The sequence below is a fragment of the Eptesicus fuscus genome, chromosome 13 (genome assembly GCF_027574615.1).
Source record: "Eptesicus fuscus isolate TK198812 chromosome 13, DD_ASM_mEF_20220401, whole genome shotgun sequence".
NCBI classification, from domain to species: Eukaryota; Metazoa; Chordata; class Mammalia; order Chiroptera; family Vespertilionidae; genus Eptesicus; species Eptesicus fuscus.
In genome coordinates, this window is record NC_072485.1 from 53294004 (window position 1) to 53318140 (window position 24137).

Below are 24137 nucleotides of genomic sequence, written 5' to 3' on the forward strand. Positions count from 1 at the left end.
TATTTCAGAGTTCTTGAAGCATTGTAAAAAAGAAAAATTTTCCAATATTATGTACTGTGCAAGTTAGTGAGGATGACTAAATATATTAGCATTATAAAGTAGAAATAACTGGGCGGTTGGTATTTTAAATGTAGTTTATTAGTTTATAATAGATTACAGCATCTACAATTAACCTCAGAAAATAATTCACATCTTTCCTAAAATTGCAAGTTTTTTTTGAGTGAATAGTGAAATATGAGTGACATATAAGGGGTCTTAGAGGAGCAAGAAGAGAATCTGAATATAAACAAGCCATCATTCTGGTAAAAGGAAATACAAACAACTAGAATAAAAATAGTTGATGCACAAAAGCCATAATGAGGGGGTAGCTCAAAAAATAACTTCTACTTTGAATGGTTTGGATGAAATACAAATTATCCACAGAAAAGTGTGGACTGGCATAAATGTTTGTACAAAATTATAAGTGTATTTCAAGAAGTATGCAAGAGGCAACCGCCTGCATGATGCACAAGGTCCCGGCGATGCTCTGTTTAAGTGCTAGTGCACAGAGTCCAAACCACTGCATTTTAATTACCGTGCAGCCTCAGATATATGGCCTTTGATATGGAAATGTTCTTGTTCTCTCATCTTCACATATGGTCTCATGCACAGAAATCTTTATCTGATTCATAAAAAATAAACTAGAATCCAATCTCAACACCTGACCTCAGTGCTTAGAAGTTTTTTACTAAGCATGGTGTCACTATAAAAAGAATGGCTAATATTGGTGAAAAGTTGGATATTTTGAGCAATGATATGAAGGATTTGCAGTTCAGAATTGAATCGATACTGTTTCTCTGAGGTTTTAAGGTTTCATGTTCTCTTTTTGAGACTACCACAGATTTGAGGAAAAACAGCGCAGCATCCTTTTTGTGGAGGTGAGAGAGTCCGTAGTGATTTAAATTATATGCCCCCATCTTACAACCTCCATGCACAGTCTTTAATTGATATTTTTATCCAAATTATAACAATGGGTATTTAAAATTTGAAAAGCTCTACCAAAAATCATACCACACGTTTAAAACTCTTTCCAGTTTGACTAAATGCCTAAACAAAGTAATTCACTGAAAAGCTTTTACCCTCTTCCACAGAACAAGGAAAATAAAAACACTTTTCCTATAAATGAGTAATGAATATGTAATGAGAGAATGATGAAAGTTTCTGATATAATTCTTACCAAAACAATTCGTTTTCAAATCACAGTTGAAGGACTTCGTGTGAAAACGATAAGCTATACATTTAAACTGTGCTTACATCTAATAAAATTGCTTTTCATAGACTATAGTGGTATGGCAGCTTTTTTCTTTTTTTTTTACTTGAGTATGTTGAGAGTCAGAGTATAATCAGCAGAAAATGTGGAGTTAGAATAAAGACATAAAATGTTCAATGCATTGTTTTCCTTGTTAGGAAAAAAAATAATAGGGGAGAGCCAAATTTCTTAAACAAGAAGCAATCCAAATGCAAAAATAGTCTATTTCCTCCTCTAAAAAGCAATATTCATATTTTAGCAAGTTTCTATAATAAAATCTGTTTTCATTAAATCTCATATACCTACATAACTTGATAATTCTGAAATAACCTAGATTAGTTTTTTTAAAAACCAGTAATATGACCCATCTAACCTCATGACAGCAGATAATACGTCCCATCTGCAAATCATCTTGCTGTATGTTATCTGTGTTTTATCATTTCTAGTACCTGTCTGTGCCTGATATGGTACTCTCAGACACATTAGCTTGATGGAATGTTTCACTTGACTTCAAAAACATCAATTGATATATATGCACCCCTAAACTATATTTAAACAAACAGCTCTTATATCAACCAAAATTTCAGTTGTACTGTACTATACTTTTAGAGAATGCTGTTTGTAAATATTTAAAAAGTATATATGAATTCTTTGACTAACAAGAGAATTCTTTCAAACTTAGAGATAAATAACATAACTGAAAAGTATAGAAAATATTAAAAGTAAGGCTTAATGCCAATGTATTAAAAGAAAATTCATTTATTCCAGTACCTATTGTGCTAATAGAAAAAGAATTATTTAAAACATCACTAATTTCTTCAATAGAAGATGGATATGTGTAGCAATTTTATCAGTAACCAATAATTCAATAATTCCTTTTTAAAAGTCAAATAGAAACAGACATAATGCCACCAAAATTGATCATTTATGTTTTGAAAATAGTATTTTAAAGCTTTAAAAGAAGAACTTGCCAGATATAGTCATATTTTAAACATATGCTTTTCCCTTACTAAGGAAAATATCTGTCGCTTTCTGCTACTAATGAAAAAACATCCAACAGACTATAATATTCCTACTGAATGTCATTTATTCCAGTTATTGTTACTGAATCCAGTATAGAATCAGCTTAAGGTATAGAGATAGTGTCTTATTAATTAATATTTACATTTATTTTTCTTTATAGTATAATGTTTCGAGTGTTATAGTTACATATTATACTATTATAGCAATTTGTATCATGCGCCATAATAACAAACTCATAAATTTTGCATTTAAAAACATATATACCAAGAGAAAGTTCCTTCTGATTACTTCCAAAAAAAAAACCACTAAGAATAGCATTACATAGGACGAACAATAAAAAAAAAAATCTTATTTTGCTACTATATGTGAGGGGATATGGTGGGAGAGCAAAGGAGAAAGGGGGTGTTATTAGTACCTGAGAAAAGCAGCAGAGGATGTCAGTTTGCTTAGGGAATTAATGACCTATCCTGGTTACTCACTGCCTTTGGTAATGAACTAGATCTAATAAGTGTGGTGCACACTTGCATGCTTTCAGAGTCTGAAGGATTTTTTTTTTTTTTGGTTGGTTGTTGTTCTTGTTGTTTTAGGATAAGGACAATCTGTCTTGAGTTATGAGGTTTTCAAAAGTGTAGGAGAAAAAAACCTACATGCCATTAGGCCTACTGCTCATGTGCTCACATATGTGTATTCGAAAAGATACTCTCAAAAGTATGTAGCTCATACATTCATGGTCTGGTAGAGTATTAAAAAATCAGTCATAACTTTTCCCCTATTACAAAACATGAAATATTACATTGGTTCAATAAAAAATCAAATGCAACTAAGGAAAACCATGTCCCCACTTCCCACCTGAAAGGTTACACTCTTGCAGCCATAGCAAAGCTAGCCCTATCCCACTAAACTTATGGATGTGTTTAGGATGTTTGCTTTTTTGTTTTAAAATAAAGAGAATCTTCTAGAAGGTATCAGGGGAGGAAGGAGCCTGATGAAAGTGCCCAATGCTGAGTGTTGGCTTCCACCGTGACTGCACAGATAGAGGGAAAGTCATGTTCATGGCTGCAGAAATCCGGCTTCCGCCCCGAGTGCATGCAAAAGCTGACCTGAGGATGGGGCTGAGAAGCCAGGTGGGACTCTCAAGCACCAATCTGGGTACAAACAGAGAGGACAGGGCACTGCCCCGAAGAAGCCCAGCTGAACCAGAGCGAGACAAGGAGAGGCAGCAGATCTTACCAGGCTCCCCCTCAGTGAACACTAGCAGCCCCGAGCGGCTAGGCCCTGAGGGGGTGGGGGAGGGGGGACAGTAGCTGCAATCAGGACACAGACACCAATTTGCTGGGTGACCTCTGGGGTGGGGGTGGGAGGGAGCACAGAGACAGGTGAGCACTCCAAAGGAGAAGCCTGAAGCCCCTACCCAAGCCGGGACACAACGCCAAGCCTGGACTAGCCCTGGTGGGTTGGAGCCCAGAGGGACACTTAACAGCCCCCCTCCATGGGCGGCGTGTGCAAGAGTCGGTACACTGCCAGATTTACACAACCGAGCCACACGGCACCCCCTTTCCTCATTCAGTCTGCACCCTGCCGCTGGTTTACCCCTCTCGCCAGTAGTTCCCCCTCAACCGAAAAAAATAAATAAATAAATACAGAGAGCTGAGGAACAGGAACGTGGAGAGAGATCAATCCACGACAGGGCTAGGCTGTCACCGTCCCCCCGGGGTGCAGGGGCCTCCCAGGGCTGTCCTGGCCGGTGGCACCCTTCTCCTTCGGAAATCCTGCAGCCCAGGACGCAGCTGAGCGGGCCAGGCCGGCCAAGCCCGTGCCTGCGGGCCTTGGGCCTCGGGGACGAGGTGCTGAGTGCGCAAGCTAATTATACATGTGGCATTTGGGCAGCCGACTGTCCAGTGACACCTTACCTTATGAGGAAACGTCAACCCAAGCAACTGTGCAAAACAAAATGCCATCGCGGGATCAGCTTCGCCGGCCCTCAGCCGGCTCGGGGATTGCTTTTCCCACAGCCTCTCGCACTTAGCGAAGGAATGTGGCCTGAGGAGGCCAGCCGTGGGGGGGAGGGCCCGCCAGGGTGGAGGGGGACCGGCGGGGAGGTCCTTGCCAGGTGTCCGTCCAGTCCCCCCCCTCGCCATGGACCAGCGCGCGCGGACCCAGCCACTTGACCTTTTTTATTATTATTATTATTATTATTCACCAAACCCTCCCTCCTAGAAATAGACTGGGCGGGGCTGCGCCTGCTGTGCTCCTCGGGACCCGGGGCTCGGGCATGTGACTATAAAGGGCAGGAGAGAGGGGACCCTGGGGAGGCGGGGGAGCAGGGCCGCTCTCGCAGCCCGGACTCCGCGGGGCTGTGGGCCGGGCCGCCCCGCCGGGGAGGAGGGCGGGCCCCACCGCAGTGCGCGCCGGGGTCAAGCGCCCGGGACGGGGGGGACGTCATCCCAGTGCCCCACTGACAGGGCGGTCGGAGGGAGGCCCAGAGCCCAGCCCCGTTCTCCGGAGCGATGGCTTCGGGCCGCCTCGAGACCGAAACTTGGAGCACGGCCCCCCGGAGGAGGTCACGCACCCAGCAGCAGCCGGGGGACGACCCGCCTCGCCCACCGCGCAGCCCCGCCGGCAGCGCCCCGGGGCCTCCGTGCAGCCCCTCCGACAATCCGTGCAAACACACGTCTCCCAACTTGGTCCGCCTCAGAGAACTTAAATAACACTCAAAACACGCCGGCGACAGCCACCTTTTATCTGCTCGGAACACACCAATGCTCTGTGTTGTGTTTTTGTTTTTTGGTTTTTTTTTATCTTAAAGCTCCTCGGAGCGCCAGGGACACAGTCCAGGAGAAAAGGGAGCTCATCTGTCCTCCGCAGCCGCAGGCGCTCCTCCTGGCGCCCGAGCACAGCCCCGGCCGACTTTGCACGAGCCCCTGCCTTTCCCGCGCCGGCCCTCCAAGGGAGACAGGGAAACGCGGCTCCCCCGAGAGCAGCCCGGCTCGGGCGGGTGGCAGCACCAACCCCCGGGCCTGGGCCGAGCCCCAGAGCGGCAGATCTCGGGGGTCTGCGGAGCGGAGCGTGCGGCGGCGGCGGCGGCGGCCGGCGGGCCCCGGGCAGGGCGCCGAGAAGGACGCAGGGCGCCGGGGCCGGGCTCGGGGACGCGGAGTGGGAGAGCACCGGACCGAGAAGGGCCGGCGACTGTGTGCGGGGGGAGCCCGGGGATCCCCAGGCCGAGCCCGCGCCCCGCAGGGTTGGGCAGCCGCTCACACACGCCGCCCCCCCCCCTCGCCCCCGCCGGGCCCGGCACCCCTGCCCTAGGGTCCCCGGCAAAGAGGGACCACCGATGAGCACTTGGGTTTCGGATGGGCTTGGAATTCGGCTTGTTTATCCCAAAGCGACCCTAAAAAAGCCAAGTCCAAAAAAAAATAAGGGGAGGGGACGGGAAGGGAGAGAGAGCGGCGCGGGAACCGGAGGCAACTCGCGCGGGGTCCCGGGAAAGTTGCGGCGGAGCAGCGGCGGGGAGGGGGGGAGCGTGGACGGAGGAAGCGCGTGGGTTTTCTAGCGACCCGGGTTTTCTGGGCGCCCTCCTCCCGGGAAACGGCACCCCGCAGGGGAGCGCGCGGCCGAGAGCCTCAGACTCCCGCCCGCCCTCCGCCAGCGTCGAGCCCACACAGAGCCCAAGTTTCCAAACCAAAATGGGGGTGGGGTGGGGGTTAGCGCTAAGGAGCCCAGAAACCCAGTGGGTCCTCCCCCCCCCCCCCCCACCTCCCGCACCCCGAGCCTGGCTGACGCTGAAGCGCTCCGGGGAAACGGCGGCATCGCAGTCCAGGCACACGGCGAACCAACCCAACACTTTTCAAGAAAACAAAATATTCGCTGGGAAACTTACTTTGCATTTAGCCTCTATTCTTTGGGGGGGATGCGGTTTAGGTCGGCTCGTAAGGAAAGCTCGTTTTGTCCAGGTTGGATATTGTCTACTTATGGATCAGCCCTTGGGTGAAGGTTTATTTTAATTTATGGCTTATGCATTCTTTTAAGGTCGATTTACATGACCTCCGGCTACAACTAAGACAGCCGAGGAGGGCACTCCAGTCGTCAGCCGGCCAAACCCACAATTAAAACAGCCCTCCCCCTAGTCTTGGTGTGACTCTCCCGAGGTAGGCTGGTGGCCTGCTTTCCTCTTTTTTTTTCTCTCTCTCTCTTCTTTCTTCACTTGTCTTCCTCCCCCCCTCTTTCTGTTTTTAATATCACGGAATAAGATGTGATATCAATTTGAAAGTTTTGGTATAACTTTTCTCTTAAACCCAAGCCTGCCGCGATAACGAGATACGGCGCTCACAAAGCCCTCGGGATGCTGCCCTCTTGTGGGAACAAAAGGCATTACCCCCCCAGCGGTCCCATCTGAACCCTCGCCGAGCACACACGCAGAAGCTGAGCGAGAGAGAGAGAGAGAGAGAGAGAGAGAGAGAGAGAGAGAGAGAGAGAGAGAGCGCTACACACGCAGGCACAAGCTTCTTACATCACACACTTGCGCAAACTTCAATGAGATACCTACCTCAAAGTTCATGGAGACTTAACAATTCATTCTCTAAGCCACCTGACTTCTTTTTCCTATCACCCCCAGTCATGTGGGTTAGAATAGCTACACGGGGAAGTGGAGGAGAAGGAATAAGGTGGGCCGAGAGGGCGGACAGATTTCCGGACGAATACTTGGGATGGCGATAACAGCTTTCTGTTGTCAAAGGTTGCGTCGTCTCTCTCTCTCGCCTGCTCTTTTGGCCTTAGTGTCCTACGCACCGTGATCTACAGCTACCACATGTGTTTCCCCGGAGTGGATTTTGGGACTTGAGGGGGACGGGGGGGGGGGGGGGGGGTGCCGGCAAGAAAACCCAGAAACCCGCCACGCAGATCTGTCACCGCCTCCGGAACCAGGCACAACTCTCCCAGAGGGGGATGCATCCTGGGCAGCCGCTCGGGCCCCTTTCTCAGCTCGACTCCCCCTCGGCGTCGGCCCGCGGAGCGCCCTCCTCCCGCCGCTCCTCCCCCCGCTCCGCTCCCCTCCCCAGCCCCGCTCGGAAACCCGCCCGGGCTGCGCGCCTCCCGGCCACCCGCTCGCTCCCTCGCAGGGCTCCGCGCGCTCCGCTCTCGTCCCTCCGCCTGTCCGGCCCCAGCCCCGGAGTCCCCGCTTCGGAAAACGAACCCTGGGGCTGCCTGGAAGGGCAGGAGCGGAAGGCGCGGGTGGAGGGGGAGAGGGGGGGGGGGGGAGAGACGGCGGCCCGGCCCGGGGTGCCTGCCCCTGCCCCCTCCGACTCCCCAACAGGTAGCTCCCAAACGGGCCGCGCGCGCTCTCGCTCTACCGCCCTCGCTCTCCAGATCGCTCGCTCGCTCGCTCCGTCCCGGTTACCTGGGCGGGCTCCAGGACGGTGCCGCACGGGAGGGCTCCTTGTGCGCTGCGCCTCGGGAGTAAATGGCATTAAAGAAAAAGGGAGAGATACAAATAAAATAAAAATAAAATAAAAAATTTTTCTCTTAAGGAAGGGGAGTCGATGCTAGGTCAATGAGCACCACCCCGGGAGCAAGGGAGCGGAACCCCTCCACCCCCCGCAACGCCGAGGCCGGCGCAGCCCGTTAACTCTGAGTCTGCGGGGGTGTCCCGCCCCGGGGCGCGGGGGGAGCGCTGACCCGCAGAAGTTTGCCGCTGGGGTGCCGGGAGGTGCGCGCCGAAGCGGGCGGACTAGGGATTTCCCCCTTGAAACAAGTGAAGGCGATGGTGAGTGCTGTCAATCTTGGCAATCAGTGTGAGCGGCCATGTCGTAAGTATTCAAAGCATTTCCCGTCGTGCAACATCAGAAAGTGAGTGGCCAGGGCATTGATCTGAGCGAGGGAGAGGAGGCAGGGCTCCCCTCCCAGACAACACAGGCAAGATGAGACAAGAGGCGAGGGAGGCGGCGAGCCAGGCAGGGAAGCTGGGAGGGAGGGAGCGGGGGGGGGGAGGACGGGGGAAGGAGAAGGAGGGGAAAGCGGGAGGCAGAGGCGAGAGAGCAGGAGAAAGGGCAGAGAGCGGCGCGCGCGGAGGTTGGGACTGCGGAAAGCGCCTGGGGAGAGAGAGGGGAGCCACTTACTAGGAGGGAATGGGAAGGGGACAAAGACGAGGGAGGGCTCGGGTCAGAGAGGAACGGTGACAAGTGTTAGGTGAGAGAGGGGCTGAGGCGTACGGGACCCGCGGAGCGCTCTTAGGACGGGAGCTGCTGGGAGGAGGAGTCTAGAGGGAGGCAAACTGAAGTGGGGGAAAGGTAGACAACTGGGGAGGAAGAAAGGACAAACTGGGGCAAGAGAAGGTCAAGTGGGAGCGGGGGACGTAGGGGTGGTAGTTTGCGCTTTGAGGAAGTTATGTGACAGAGGAGGGATGGACTGAAGGTTAAGAAGCACTGAGCTATAGAACTGGACCGCAGAAGCGAGTCATGAGAGACACAGGGAAAGGGAAAGGACTGGGGCCGAAGCAGACCTGGAAGAAGGAAAGAAGGATGAATATGAGATGAATAAATAAGGATGAAGGACAATGAAAAATGAAGTGGTAGAAAGAGTAAAGGAAGAGGTGCAGGAAGCATAGATAATGAAAACACGCCAGTTAGTAGGATCTCAGTAAATGGGAGAAGAGAAACGTAGGTTAAACGATGCAGAAGGAGGAACTGAAAAGAAAAAGCAATTGATAGAAGAGATTCTTAGCTTATGTAGCTGGCAGTATACTGGAGGCCATGTGGATTATGGAATTCATGAATGAAAATTATTATAAATAACAAGACGTACAAACTACCAAAGAAAAATGATTGTACCTTTACAACAATAAATAAACAGTTCCACATGAATTACATGGCTAAGTTTGGGTTATGTGGACTTGAGTGTGTGATATATGTGTACTATCTCAACTGTGTATAGGAGTATAGTTGGAGAAACAATTTCAAGAGGGGTCGCTTGGAAGTTATACAAGATGAAAAGAATTTCAGTTACCTAGGACAGCATGTAAAACTCCAAACTCAGAAGCAGAAAATTATGTAAATAAGACTTCCCAAAAAAATAAATGAATTAAAGATTCTCTTTGATACATGTGTAGGATAGATAAAAGATTTGAAGGGCATAGAATGGCCTAAAAAAAAAAAAAGCGAAGACCTGGAACTTTATCTCAGTGCAAAAAAAAAAAAAAAAAAAGAGTGGGGGACTTAGAAGTGAGAGACTGCTCATACATTAAGGTAGTAGAGATACAGAATACAAGAGACATGAGAATTCCAGCTTTGACAGTAAGATCCGCAGAGATAACTAGAGGCAGTGTGTACAAGGTGAGGTTGGCCTTAACCCAGGCTCAAAGGAAAAGACTAGATTTGAGAAACTGACGTCAGTGGAGACTCAAAAGTGCATCAAGATTAAAAACTGGGAGAGAGCTTCTGACATACTAGCATAACCTGCAGAGGTTTGCGGAAGGAGAGGCCCTTACTCTGTAGAAACTGATAAGAAATGGCCACTTGGAGATACTTCATAAACAGACACTTTATGAAAGGAGATAGGAACCGAAAGAGAGGGGTCAGGAATTTTGACTAGAAAATCCAGAATGTCCATGGCAATCTAAAGTTGCCATTTGGGGGAAGACCTCCCACAGATGAAAGGTAAGGGGGAGAAGGCCTCGTCTTTGTCACATGAACTTTTAGGAAGGTGGAGAAAGCAAGCCAGCACGAAGATGGAACAAGCTGAGTGTCAGTCATGCACTGGCTTCTTCAGGGATACTCCATGTTTGGTTTCGTATGGATTCCAGAGAAGGAAAAAGGATAGAGATAAGGGTGGGGGTGACCACCTCCAATTAGTGGGACTATGAGCAATAGCTAGGTGCTTCTACCCCAATGAGAAATGCGACGCTTGAGTACTGGGAGTTAGGAGCTGTACGTTAAAGTGACTGGATGACGGTGAGCTGAGGGGAGAGCTGGTCCCCACCAGAAGGTTTTGTGTCCCCAGGGCTCACAGCGAATTTCAGGGCTGAAAGGTCTGCCTGAGAGGTAGGCTAAGAGAATGCCGCCGAACACCTGGCAGGCCAGCTCTTTCCACAACTGGCTCGCCCTGCCCTTGACCTCCAAGGCCCTAGGGGCAAACCCAGGCGGTGTTTCCAGCTTAAACTGGGGTCAGTCTCTTCTGGGATTTGTTTTTTGTTTGTTTGTTTTCCTTTGGGGTTTGGGTTTTGTGAAGAGTGTGGCCCATCGCTGGGATCCAGAGCTCTTGGGCCGCCTGCCCTGGAACTCAACCACAGGAGCCAATCTCTCCAAAAACTCAAAATCAAGGGACCTGTCCTGATGCTTGTAGAGTTAGGGCAATGAGGAGAGGTGGTACTTTTAAGCCTCAAAGCCTGAATTCTCAGGGAGGCGCCGCGGAGGAAGGGGAAACATCCGGGAAGGAAGGAAATGGTGGCGTCCCACTGGGTTCCTCAGAGTTGCTGCGACAAGTTTGGCTTTTCGAGTACCAGCGCATCTGTCTCTTTAAATCCCACAGCACTCGGGAACCTGGGGGGGTAACACTGGCCCTGCCGACAACTTGCAGGCCACTGGCAGAAGGTAAAAAAAGTAAAATGAAGAAAAAGGCGACATTATCGAGGTATCTGGTATCCAAGGCCCTAAGAGCAAGCCACGATGGACTTTCCAGGAGGGAGCTACAGGATTCCTCTTTAGATTTTACCTAATAAGCTGATAGCAAAGTAGATCAATGAGGCGGCCCCCGGGGCTGGTCACAACATTAATCCCTAAAAGTGAGGGAACTAAAGTTTGGGGTCTTCGTGCCGCCGCACTTCAGGCTGTGCACGGGGGTGACACGTGGCCCTGGGGGGTGGCGGGGCGCCCTGGGGGTTTCCTTTCTAGCCTCCCGCAGCGCAGGGGCAGGTGGAGAGCCCTACACGGGCCGTCAGCGCGGGGCTCTCCCCCGGGTCCGCACCGGCCTGCGGGCGCGGGAAGTCCCGGAAGTAGCCGGGTCACCCAGGCTCCGCGGCCAGGTCCAGGGCGCACAGGCTCCCTTTCCGTGCGCCTGGGAACCCCCGCACTGGCGCAAGCACCCCGGGCGAGAGCTCGGGGGGAATCGGGCGCCGATAGGAACTGACTTACATGCCCGCAGCGGCTGTCGCTGCCTCCGTGCCGTCCAGGTGTCCCTGCGCACCGCACCCAGCCAAGGCAACTGGGCTTGGCTAAGTTTGGCCTCGCACCTCCAGGGAAGAGGCGCCAACCCGCACAGGCAAGGACCGCGCGGTTCCTGGGGGGAGGTCCCCCTGGACTTGGGAAGGGTAATGCAAGGAATTCTGCTCCAGACGTTCATAGTTAAAGCACCCACGCAAAAAATAATAATAATAATAATAATCAGAACCACTGTCCAAAACCTCAAATTCTCGCTTTGATAGTCTGCTTCCACCAGCCGAGCGGACAGTTCAGATCTACATGAGTTCAGCTCAAGATCGCTAACTTCTCTCGGGAAGGGCTGTATAGCTACTGCACAAATCAGATCAATGTACATGTCTTTACTTCCAAACCGCGGGGAGGGAGGACTTGTGCTGGAACGAAGAAATTAGTGAAAGAGTATTTAAAAAAAAAAAAAAACCCAAAAGGGAAGCAAGTTGAAAACTTTAATGACAGCATGGAGAAAAGTTTTAGCCACCGGTTTCCTTAAACAGGGAGCACAAGCAGACCAGCGCTCCATCGCACTTCACTCCAGCCTGGTGTAACCCAATAACCCGAGCCCCCAAATAACAGTGCCCTTGGGACGCTGCCTCAAGAGGTCGGAACTCGCGTTCCAACGACAAAAGCAAAACACAAGCTGGGACTAACGCCCTGCGTCCCAAGAGACGTCATTTTTCTGCCAAAGGACCAGGCATTGTCCCTCGACTTTCCGTGGACAGAGAATAGCGTTACATTTCATCGGAGCCTGCTGCACCTCGTCCTGTGGGGAAGACCCCAGAGGTGGCGGCAGTTAGCAGAGCGGCACCGCCACCCGGGAGGTGGGGGAGAGTGGTACAAATGCATGAACTTTTTTTTCCGAAGAGAAAATCAAGAGAAATCAAAAAATAAGTTTTCCAGCTACGTCTTTCCTGGCTCAGGAAAGTTCATGTCCGAGGTGCTTCTGCCGTCTCAGGCGCAAAGCCCCGGGGTAGGGGAGGGCAGGGCTGGGATCTGCATGCTGATAAGAGAAGGCTGCTGTACTTACAGTGACAGAGGGCAGGCTGCGGGAGAAAGGCTGTTTGTGTTAGCCTGCGAGTTACCCAGGGCTGCAGTGAGAGCAGAAGGGAGGAGTGGGAGTGCCAGTCTGCGTACACCTTCACCGCGTCTCATTACATCTGCCAGCCTCTCTCTCCCTCTCTTTCATTTCCACATTCCCTTTGTTCCTGAAAAAAAAAAAAATCTACACGTCACATCAGAGTCCCCAGATGCAGTCTACACCAAAGAAAAAAAAATGAATAATTCAATCAAACTGTGCATAGTCTCTAAGGCAATAAATCTATTGCACTTAAAGAAACGAAGGGTAATTACCACCATGGAATTAGAATAAGGCCAAAGACCCGAGATGTCGTTGCGTCTCTCTCTGGGTAAACTCCCCGGTCAAATAAAGTTTCATTTATTGAATCCTTTGGACATCTCAAATGAAAAGTCAGGGAAAGATTTTTCACTTATTTTACGAGGATATTCACTTCTTTTTGAACACATTTTAGAAAGGGGTGAGAAGAAGGGGGGGGGAGCTTAGGGCATACTACCCTGCTCAGAAGGCTCCCAGAGGAATCAGCATAGAGTGGGCAGAGACAGGAACCAAGACAACGTGTCCAAGGAACCTGTACAGGGTCCATCTCTCCACCACCACCCCCCCTTCACCCTGCCCGCCCCTCTGCACCCTCCTCCACTGCTCTTTAATCAGCTGAGGATTGCCCTCCACTCGCACCCACCGCCGCAGTTCCGCGCGAGGGGAGCTGGAATATGGGAACTTACCTGCAGCACCAAGACCCATGAGAAATCGCGCTTCCCTGCCACCAACACCCCATGCCATCCCCATGCACAAAGTCCTGTAACCATCTACTTCTTCCATCTGCCTAAGGGAAACTGCAAACGGGACCCCACACACACACACACACACACACACACACTCACACACACACACACACACACACACACACACACACACACACACACACACAATTGAATGGAAGCTCTGTACTGTACCGACTTCTGGATTTGCCCTGGGTTCAGTTTAGGGAATGTCTGGAAAGAAAAAAGGGGGGGGAGGAAGAAAAGGAGGGGTTGGGGGCAGCCCAAGCCTTGTCCAAGTTAGTCAGAAGGCTGTGTCAGGCAGGAAGGAGCCTACAGGAGAATCAGCTGGGATGCAGACTGGCTCTGGGAATCTCAGTTCTAGGAACCGTGTCCTTTCGTCCGGAGGTAAGCATGTGTGACTGTCGCACGTTTATTCTTTCGCTGTGTGTCTCTCTTCCCCAGCCCCACTGACCCCACCCTCCCCCTCGGGTCAGCTAGCATGCACCCCGGAGAAGGGCACAGCAAGAGGGCTCTATTTTCCAGGTCTCTCCACTTATAAATTGTGGGTGTCACTGACACGCGATTAGCAAATCGTCCACCGCGGGCAGCAGCCACCAGACCCCGGCCCTCTGCTGGTGGCGCACTGGTCGCAAGCATCTCGGGCTGCAGAGCGTCCGAGAACCCCCAACCCTTCGGGGGATGCCAGCCTGAGGGTTCAGGTGAGGCGGGGGAGACGCGGTGTCCTATAGGGTCCTGCTGACGGTATTCACCCCATCACCACCTCCCGCGCATGGACACACACACACACACACACACACACACACACACACACACAGCCTTTCTGACCGAACTCCTCATCTGAACTCAAGTCCCTTTAACAGTCCATTCAGCCGGTTGGAGACCAGCGGGGAAAACTAGGATGAGACGTGGAGGAACTGCGAGGGTGCCAACCTGCGACTTGGCCGAGCTTTGTTTACGTGCCTAAGTCGCCACCTAGAGGCCGAGCGGAAGACTGCGCCTGGCTGCCGCCGGCGAGACGAACCCAGCGCACCTCGGCCCCGCAGCCTCGGCGACAGCGGGGACCGCTTTAAAGGGAAGCAAAGCGGGGCGCCCCGCGAGCGGAAGGGGCCGCGAGGTGCGGCCTACCCTCCCAGAACCGGGCTGAGAAGAGTGAGGGCTGACACCGCACACGAGCTGAAACCCATCCCGGGAACCTAGCGAAGGTGCACGCTCCCAGCAAAGTACAAAGCTTCGGACTACAGAGTCTGTGGCTCCAGGGCAGGCGCTGCTGCCCCGAAACTTCAAGCAACAACTCCCAGGGCACTGGCTGAGGATGGAGGCGGCTTCCAAGAGGCTTGGCGTCTGCTCCGGTCCTGGCCTAGGACCGAGCTCCCTTTTGCAGCGACCTCGGCTCAGCACGGGCTCCGCACAGCACTCCCGGGGCTCCTCTCCCGCTAGCTCGCCGCTCTCGGGGCAGGAGACAAAGGGACTCGGGGGCGCGGCCAGACCCGAAGTCACTAGGGATAGGGGGTGGGGGAAGGTGGGGAGGGGGGAGAACTGACGAGAACTGCGCTTAAGAGAACTGGCAACTCCGCCGCCTGGACATTTTGTCTCTGGTCGCCCATTTCTCAGGAAATCCGTCCTTCTGATGGTCTAACAATGGATTCGGTAAAACAATAACGATTGCTCATTAATATATGAGCGATTTTTCAACTTTCCCCACCCCTACCTCTATAGAAACACTTTTTCACACACCGTTCTTTTTGCATTCAGGGCTTGCATTATAAAGATACCAGGCTTAAGAATCCCCTAGCTAAAACCTGAAATAACTTGTGTGGGTTCTTTGTTATGCCTGGACACTGCCTCCAAGGCCTGGGGAAGTCCACTAGGCCACTCCAAGTCCATCCTCATCCATGAATAGGGCCCCTCTCGCTCCGTCATCTCCCTGTTACTGGGGTGCACAGACATTGTTCAAATGTAATGCTTTACAAAAGAAGAAGAATTGTATTTCTCTCAAGAAAAAGGAACCTCGGAAACTATTTTGTGTAACCTGAGGCCATGAATCACCCCTTACTGACTCCAGCAGGGGCCTTTCAGTATTTTAGTCAGAATAATAATAATAATAATAAATTTAAAATTTAAAAAGAGAACCACAGCAACCCAGTGCTAATAATGGACAACAGAAATGCCTTTTCCAAGAAGAGAAGCAACAGGCCCCCAAACCAGACCCTATTCCACTGTTTGATGCCACAGCCTAGCACATTAACACTGGATTGCTCCGCCACTAATGCGGAGAGCTGAGTGTTACTGAATACAGTACTGGATTTTCCCAGGGAATCCCAATTACAGGAACACCTGTGTTAAGCAATGTTATTCTAATCCACTGCGAAAACCTAGGTATGTAATAGCCCTCAAATCATCTCATTTCTTAGGGGCAGTGGGGTGGGCCAACCTCATGGGAGAACAGTGCCCCCAAGAACCTTATCTCAGGGGGGCCTTGGTTTTACCATACCTGATCCTGGCAGCTCGTTTTCTCTTCAATGGAAGGATATACACATGAAGCTTAATGTAACTGACAGAAACTAAGCCTGAGTAGAAACCTCATTTAAAGAAAATCAAATCAAAGGCCAATGACTATAAAACTGGAACACATGGCAACTGGCACATGTACAGTCAGGCACCAATTTCCATGATCTTTACATCGAAACCCTAACAACCTGGGACAAGTTCTCACTATTCCGAATATATACTTCACTTTGCTATAAATAGAATGTCAATGGCCAAACATAATGAAACAAAACCATTGTGGTAGAAAACAGAAAATTATAAGCCTATGCCTATTCCCTCCAAAAATACACATCAGACCTAATACTTTAAAATGCCAGACCCTAATATTTTTGAAATGCTATCTGAAAGAAGATTATGTATTAATGAAATGATTGCTTTATAGCTTAAGGCTGCCAAAACCAATGCCACTGAAAGGTCTAGATGAAAAGTGAAATGTTTATCACTCATCCAAATGTTTGTCTTACAGTGATGCGTAGAATTACATTTCTAACTAAAAGTGATCTAGATAATTACATAGGTAAGCATGTTTATCGCAAAAAACACAGAAAGGAAAATATGATAGAGTTATAGGAAAATTCAACCACAGAAATAAACTTTATTCACTAAAATTCAAAGTATCTCCTGGGATAGCATCCTTCTGAGATATCCTGTTACCTTTTCACCATCAAGTAATATTGTTAAAGCATTTGCATTCTTTCATATGTGCTTCTCTGTGTTTAAAGAAACACCTCTTTCCAAATCTGGGATTTATAATCCACTAAGATGACTACACATTTTAGTCACACCAGAAACATTTGATAAATCATATATAGATCCATTTCTGTGCCTAATAAAAGACAAGCAAGGGATACCAAAATAATGCTGTAAAACTGCTCACTGATAAATATCAAATAATAAAACAATAACTTACTAATACTACTAGTCTTTTAAAGTTTGATGATTTACCTCAGAAATTTTATGCTTTATATATTGTGTTAACATTGTTTTTAAAACAGCTTGATTAAATTATCTAATTTTAAAATTTGTTACTTAAATTTTTTTCTTCCAAATCTCAAATTGCTATTTTTAAAATTTCTAAATAGAGGATTTCTTTTGTTTGTATGTGTTTTTAAATATCACAGTTATGTTAAAAACTTCTGCTTGCTTCCCACCTTTTTTATTCACATATAAGTATTTACTGAGTGCCTAATATGTGCAAAGCAAATAATTAACTGTGTTAACTAGGGACCCATCTTTTACACTATTATGATTTAATAAATATTAATTAAAAACCTATTGCATATATACTGAAAATTAATATTTTAAAGTTATTGCAACAGATCCTTTTAATGTAGGATGCAATGTATTATTGCAAAAGCCTTCTTAACATATCACTGCCAGAAATATTCCATTGACATTAATGACTTGATTATTGGAACAGAAAAAGCCTGAGGAAGTAAAGCATATATTTCCTAAAAAATAAATATGGCAAAAGATTTGGAGTTCTAAATGAATTGTTTCTTTGCTAACAAATACTATTTTCCTTATATTTTCTATCATTGTACATTTCAATATGAAATATGTCCAAGAAAACTCTGAAAATGATTTAAAAAGGGACATTATGTTTAATTCTATATTTAATCATGCATCTTTTTTAGGTATAATATAGCCTCTGTTGCTAATAATTTCATTTAATCACTACAAAGCAATGTCCTTAAAATATCTATAAAATATTATAATTCTAAAAGTAATATTTAGAAAATAAATGAGGACAGTATGTGTGTATTTTTAAATGATAAAAAAATAATCTAAAGACATATACAACTTACTCTTCTTGATAGGATTAAGAGGACTTCAAAGAAGCATTTAAATCCCCAGTTTTCCTAACAATTAGCAATGAAAAACAGATGTTTACAAAGCTGTTTCGTACACTGTCTTAAAAGATGATAAAAGATGGTTTGTGGGTAGCAAGAAGGAAGAGCCAGTTAAATGTTTGCTGGGTGTATATTTAAAAAGCATTTTCATTGGCTTAGTTATTGTTAATAGTGAAAGAAAACATTTTGTGCTGCACATACTGTAGGACTGTGACTATAAAAAACTGCCATCATAAAGTCCTCAAAAACTCTTAAGATGTAATTTACAAAGATAATAATAACACGGAATTATTTCACTTCACTGAATGCTACCCATTTGCATACCAGGACTGTGTACAATATAATCCTAATGCACATTCATAATAACAAGGACTTCTTAACGCCATAACAACAGCATAAGATCTGTGCATTACACAATCTATTCTACCAAGTTTTACTTATTTGGTGTGACAGTATAGTCTGAGCTAGCCAGGTGTTAGCTGTCTACACAATTGAAGCCCAACCACATTAACTACTAAATTACCATTGTGAGAAAATATAATGATAAAATTGAAAATTATGTGACCCTGCAAGGCAATAACAGTATTATCTAGTAGTACCTATCTAGTATTATATTGGAAAATGTCAAATAAATATTTTTAGAGTTGTATCTAACTGACCTATACTACAAAAGAAACCATAAAAACATAACTTATGTTTAATTGTTTTTGATATTGTTTTTTCTTGAACCATAAATCATGCTAGGCATTTTAAAAACGTTTGTTAAATATTAGTTTGGATGCTTTATTTTCTGAAAATGAATCTAATAATGAATCTTCATGAAGCATTCATCTCCTGCCTACCTTTTAGTAACTATGTATTGGTGTCCACTACAGATACTAGACAAATTCTAATGTTGTTTATTGTCATGTTTCTTGTTCTTAGTCAGCACAAAATAAATATAACCTAGTAAGAAACAGAAATACAGTATTTATGTTGCCCAGATGAATTATTTTCTAAATTTACTCCTGATATTTTTATAGCAGTCAAAATGAAAAAGATATTTTTGAAACAAAGAAAGGAGAAAGGTACAATATTGCAACAAGTACAATATGTAACAGTACCTAGATTGGCACAAACTGAGCAAAAATATCTAATTAGGAAAAATTCCTGAATATATTAAAACATTTACATTTTTAAATTAAAATTGTGTTTAATATGAAAAATGCAACAGAAGATAATTACTTGTCCTTAAAATTTTATTAAATATTCAATAACATATAGGCACTTATTTATGTGAATATTATTATTGAAATTGAACATATTTTACTGTGAAACTTCAATTATCTCCCAGATTATAATAAAGTATGAAAAATATTCATGTAGTTGACTTCATTCAATTAAAAACGTTTTTAAAATGTAAGTTGATTACTTTCATGAAGATTACAATTTATATTAGGAGCATGACACTAAAATACAAGGAACTGCCTTAAACCAGTTATATTTTGGTCCTTGGCATTATGTTAGTTAGAAGAACGTTCAAATCAACAGACTTCTATTACCCTACCCTTACGATTCAAGTTTAATATATATTTTATAAGAAGGAGAAATATGTAAGATGACTTCAGTTTTCAAAATCAACACCAATAGGAAATCTCTTACACATTTTAAGTTTTATGAGTGAGATTACAATGTTTTTGCCCCCATTCTCTTTTTAAAATAATTTTTAAAATAACATTTTATCCACTAATGTTTAAGAAATAATTTTGCAAAGTCAATAAGAGATTTAATTTTATCACTGATATTTTCTTATGAACATACATTATCTGTTTGGATGTGATGATAAAAATTGCAAGGACTTCCTGGGTGACAGGAAGTAGAATATACTATAATCGTCAGCAGTGGAAAACTCTTTAAGTAAAAGGGTACTCAAGGTTTTCACCAAAATCAAATAATTATACTTAATATCAACAAAACTGTATGTGTGGGGGATAATCCAATATAGTTGTTTTACTTTTAATTTTTAACCTTTTAACCCAGAATTTTCGCAATTTTGTTACTTTTCCAAATATAGAAATGTAAAAATTAAGTACCAATACACCTTTCCTGAAACAGGGCCACATTGATCTAATCTGGGAGTCTATGTATGGGGTGTGCTTATTTTATTTAAATCCATTAACCTTTTTGCCATAATTTTATTTGAGCCACATTAGGCATGACTATCACAATTTTGTAGACTTGTTCTTATTTTAATATAATTCCCACTGTTTTACTTCTGCATAGTTATTAAAAATACTATTTCCCTTTTACCATTTGACAAATCTGAGCACCTGAAATGTGAACTTTTTCATTCTGCTTTCATCTGTGTGCCTATATTTGGAAAAGCATGCAATCTAATTTCTTTCTATATGTAAGTAGTATTTCACAAACAAAGTTATACATAAAACAGCTAATACTCTACTGCTCTATAGTTACACAATGAGTACTCGTGTGCTACTTATAACTATGTTTGTGGTGTCCTTAAGTAAACTAAAAATCTTAAAATGAGCTAGGAGCAGTTTATCCAAACAATATCCAAATGTGCAACACATGGGTGCTAAGATCTAAGATAGGTAAAAAGAATTGTGATATCTGGATTCCATGAGCATACAGTTCACAATCACCACATCATTCCAATAGATGCATTAAAAGATGCATCAGACACATTAAAATGAAGGGTCATTCAAATGCCACAAAACACAGTCCACAAGTAGTAGGACTATCGTCTTCGTTCTCCAGAGGGTATAGTATTGTACATAAAGATGACTTAGAGTATCGGGTTGTCTTAATATTACAATTTTGTTTCCCGTTGACTATGTATACAAGTGATTAGCATATCGTTTAATAATCAGCTTCTAAAATAATTCATAGAAATCATTCAACTGCAGAATTTATTTGATTGCCAAGTTTATAGTACCCTTAACACATCTATCAATAACCCTGGATTTTAAGTCATTTCTACCTCCTAAGTACTACTTCTACATTTACTATTGAGAAAATTAAAGCATCTTATAGCAGATATCCTAAGAATGCCTATACACAGAGATTCCCATGAAATTTAATCAGAATGAAGTAAGAAGTCTTGATATTTCTTTTAAAGCTAGTGTGATTTATGTCATTCTTTTTTTTTTTTCTTTTTGTCCAGGATCTGATTTCTTTTAGGCCCTAAGAATATACATATCTTCACTTATTTATGAAAATAACTGAAAGTATTTCTTCTGTTATTTAACTGCATATTGCTGACTAATGTGCTTAGTATATTTTAAGCTTTGTACATAAACTGCTTTTTAATTAAAATTTTTAAATTTTAGACATTATCTATTGTCTTCTTGTTTTGGCAGGAAAGTATTTAATTCTTAAATATCATCTCTCCCATCCTCCCAATATAATCATATAACAATTCTTGACTAAATCAAGTCAGTGCTTACATTATCACACAAAGTAAATTTTGTTCATAGCTGAGCCAAGTAGTTTACCACAAATACGTATCATTTCTTTTATAACATTTTTCTTTCTCCCTATTAAAGCATAGTTTATAATAATTTGCTTAGTTTTTATTGACTTATTATCACTTTTTTCATGTTTTTGCCTATCAGTATTATTTTTCAAATTGTCAAATATGTAACATTTTTTTCTTGGAAACTGTAATGGTTAGTTTTATGTGTTGACTTCACTAGAACACCATGCCCAGACAGTTGGGTAAAACGTTATTCTGGATGTTTCTGGTGTTTTGGGATAAGCCCAGCCAGTGTGGCTCAGTGTTTGAGCGTTGACCTATGAACCAGGTCACAGTTCAATTCTGGTTGGGGCACATGCCCAGTTGCAGGCTCAGTCCCCAGTAGAGGGAATGCAGGAGGCATTGATTCTCTCTCATCACTGATGTTTCTCTCTCTCTCTTCCTCTCTAAAAATCAATAAAAAAATATATTTTTTTAAAAGATTAACATTTAAATTGGTGGAATTGAGTAAAGCAAATTACCCTCCATAATAAAGACCTGAATAGAACAAAAGAACCAACTCTCCTTGGAGTAAGGGAGGATTCTCCAGCAGACAGCCTTCAGATTTGAACTGGAACATCAGCCATTCTGAGTCTCCAACTTGCTGGCTGGCCAACTCTGCAGATCTTTGTACTTGTCAGTGTCCACAATCTCATGAGCTAATTCCTTACAATAAATCTCTTTCTGTATATATACACATCCCATTGGTTCTGTTTCTCTGGTGAACCCTAATGTAGAAACCCTGCCTTTCCTCTCAAATTCTAACTGATTGTTCTCTATGCCTTTACATAATAGTCATCCTGGTATTTGCCTTTATGCTTGCTTGTGTTGGATCCCGTATCTTCTTTTTCTTGTTTTACTTAACTCATTTTATGGGAGCACATTCTCTAGTAACTTCTTTAACAAAAAGGATGCATGAGAAGCCCAGCTGGTGTGGCTCAGTGGTTGAGCATCAACCCAGGCACCAATAGGTTAACAGTTTGATTCTTGGTCAGGGCACATGCCTGGGTTTTGGGCTTGACCCCCAGTAGGGGGCATGCAGGAGGCAGCTGATCAATGATGTTTCTCATCTATGTTTCTATCTCTCTATCCTTCTCCCTTCCTCTCTAAAAATCAATAAAGGGGAAAACAATTATTAAAGGATGCGTAAGAAGTAAATTTTAGTTGTTGCATATCTGAAAATTTATGTCTCTTGTGACATTCACTTGAGAGCTTGGGTATAGAATTCTAGGTTGAAATCCTTTTCCTTCAAAAAATTTTGAGCATTATTTCATTGTATTCTAGGTTTCAGGGTTGATATTGAGATGTCTGTTTCCTGATATTACATGACCTGCGTTTTTTTTTCCTCTTTCTCCCTATGGAAGCTTTTGGGATGAAATATCTATCACTATTGTTTTTAAATTCTACAATAATGTACCTTGGTGCGGATCTTTTTTTCATTCATTGCCCTGGATAATTGGATGCTCTTTCAATCTGAAAAGTCATACCCTTATGTTCTGGACACTTTTCTTATTTATTTTTCTACTCTACTCCATTTTCTATTCTTCTTTTCTGAATACCTAACAGTCAGAAGTTGGAACTAAAATGATTCTCTAACATGCTTACTTTGTCTCTAGTTTTCATTTCTTTCACTTATTCTACTTTCTGGGTGCTTCCAAGAAAGATTTCTTCCCCTAATAAAATGACACAGCTTAAAAAAAATTAAATTAAATAAAATGACACAGCTTCCTAAATAAAAGATCTTTCTGTCACTGCACCTCCCAGCTTTCTATTTTAAATGTGGCTGTGATGCCTGGAGTGATGTGGTTGTGATGCCTTAGTCATTTTATAGTCATAAGGCAATACGCACAAAGACGAAAAGGTAACTAAACAATTTCAAATCAACTAGCACTGCTCCCGGCACATATCAAGTACTCCATAAATATTTGTAAAATGAACAAATGCTCAATGAATAATAACAGTAGTAGAGCAAAAAGATAGAAAAAGTCTAAGACTTTAATAACATCATTGCACTGCTATAACAGCCCTAAACTTCCAAACTCCACGCTTCTTATATGAAACTAGAGGCCCAGTGCATGGATTCGTGTACCAGTGGGGTCCCTAGGCCTGGCCTGCACCCTCTCACAATTCAGGACCCCTCAGGGGATGTTGGAAGCCCGGTGCATGGATTTGGTCCAATCTCCACAGGCCAGACCGAGAGACCCCACCAGGGCACAAATCCATGCACCAGGCCTCTAGTATGTATAGAAGGTCTTTGGTTAATCTCTTCCCGCCCTCCCCTCCCCCTTCTCTCTGAGATTCATCAGTCTGTTCCATGTTTCCATGTCTGTGTGTTGAGCATCTGCCCCATGGTGGTCAGTGTGCATCATAGCTACTGTTGAATGGTCGAAAGGTCACTTAGGCTTTCATAAATATAGATAATCAATAATTTTATAACACATGCTGCTCACGTCTCTGAGTTCTCCACATCCCTCTAAATTTGTAGATCCTGGAACTGGGCATTATTTCTAGAAAAAGATTAATCTGTGTTTTCACAAAATGTCACAATGGGAAGATTTTGTCACTGATTCTTTTTCATACAATATTCTTATTTATGCTTACTCACACCTGCTTGTTTGTTCATTTAACAACTACATTAAATGAACATGCTTAGCTTACTTTATTCTGATCTCTGGATTATTTTCCTTTTCAATTTTATTTTATTAATTTTAAAAACAATAAGCATGATAATATTCATTATAACTAGTGAAATAATATTGAAATTATTAGAAAAAAGTTAATAAAAGTAAACTTTCCATTCCCACATCCATAAGATAAGCAAAGTTAATAGCCTCCATGTATTTTTCATATGTCTTCATGTTTATTCAAAT

General features: G+C 44.5%; 1 protein-coding gene across 1 annotated transcript in view; it reads right to left on the reverse strand.

Annotated features, from left to right (window-relative positions):
- SOX6 (SRY-box transcription factor 6) overlaps positions 1-8075 on the reverse strand; it is a 557752-nt gene extending 549677 nt beyond the window's left edge. Inside the window, exon 1 of the mRNA XM_054724743.1 lies at positions 7704-8075. The gene's annotated coding sequence lies outside the window, so the exon portion shown is untranslated. The remainder of the gene's footprint in view (positions 1-7703) is intronic.
- Between the last annotated feature and the right edge of the window lie 16062 nt (positions 8076-24137).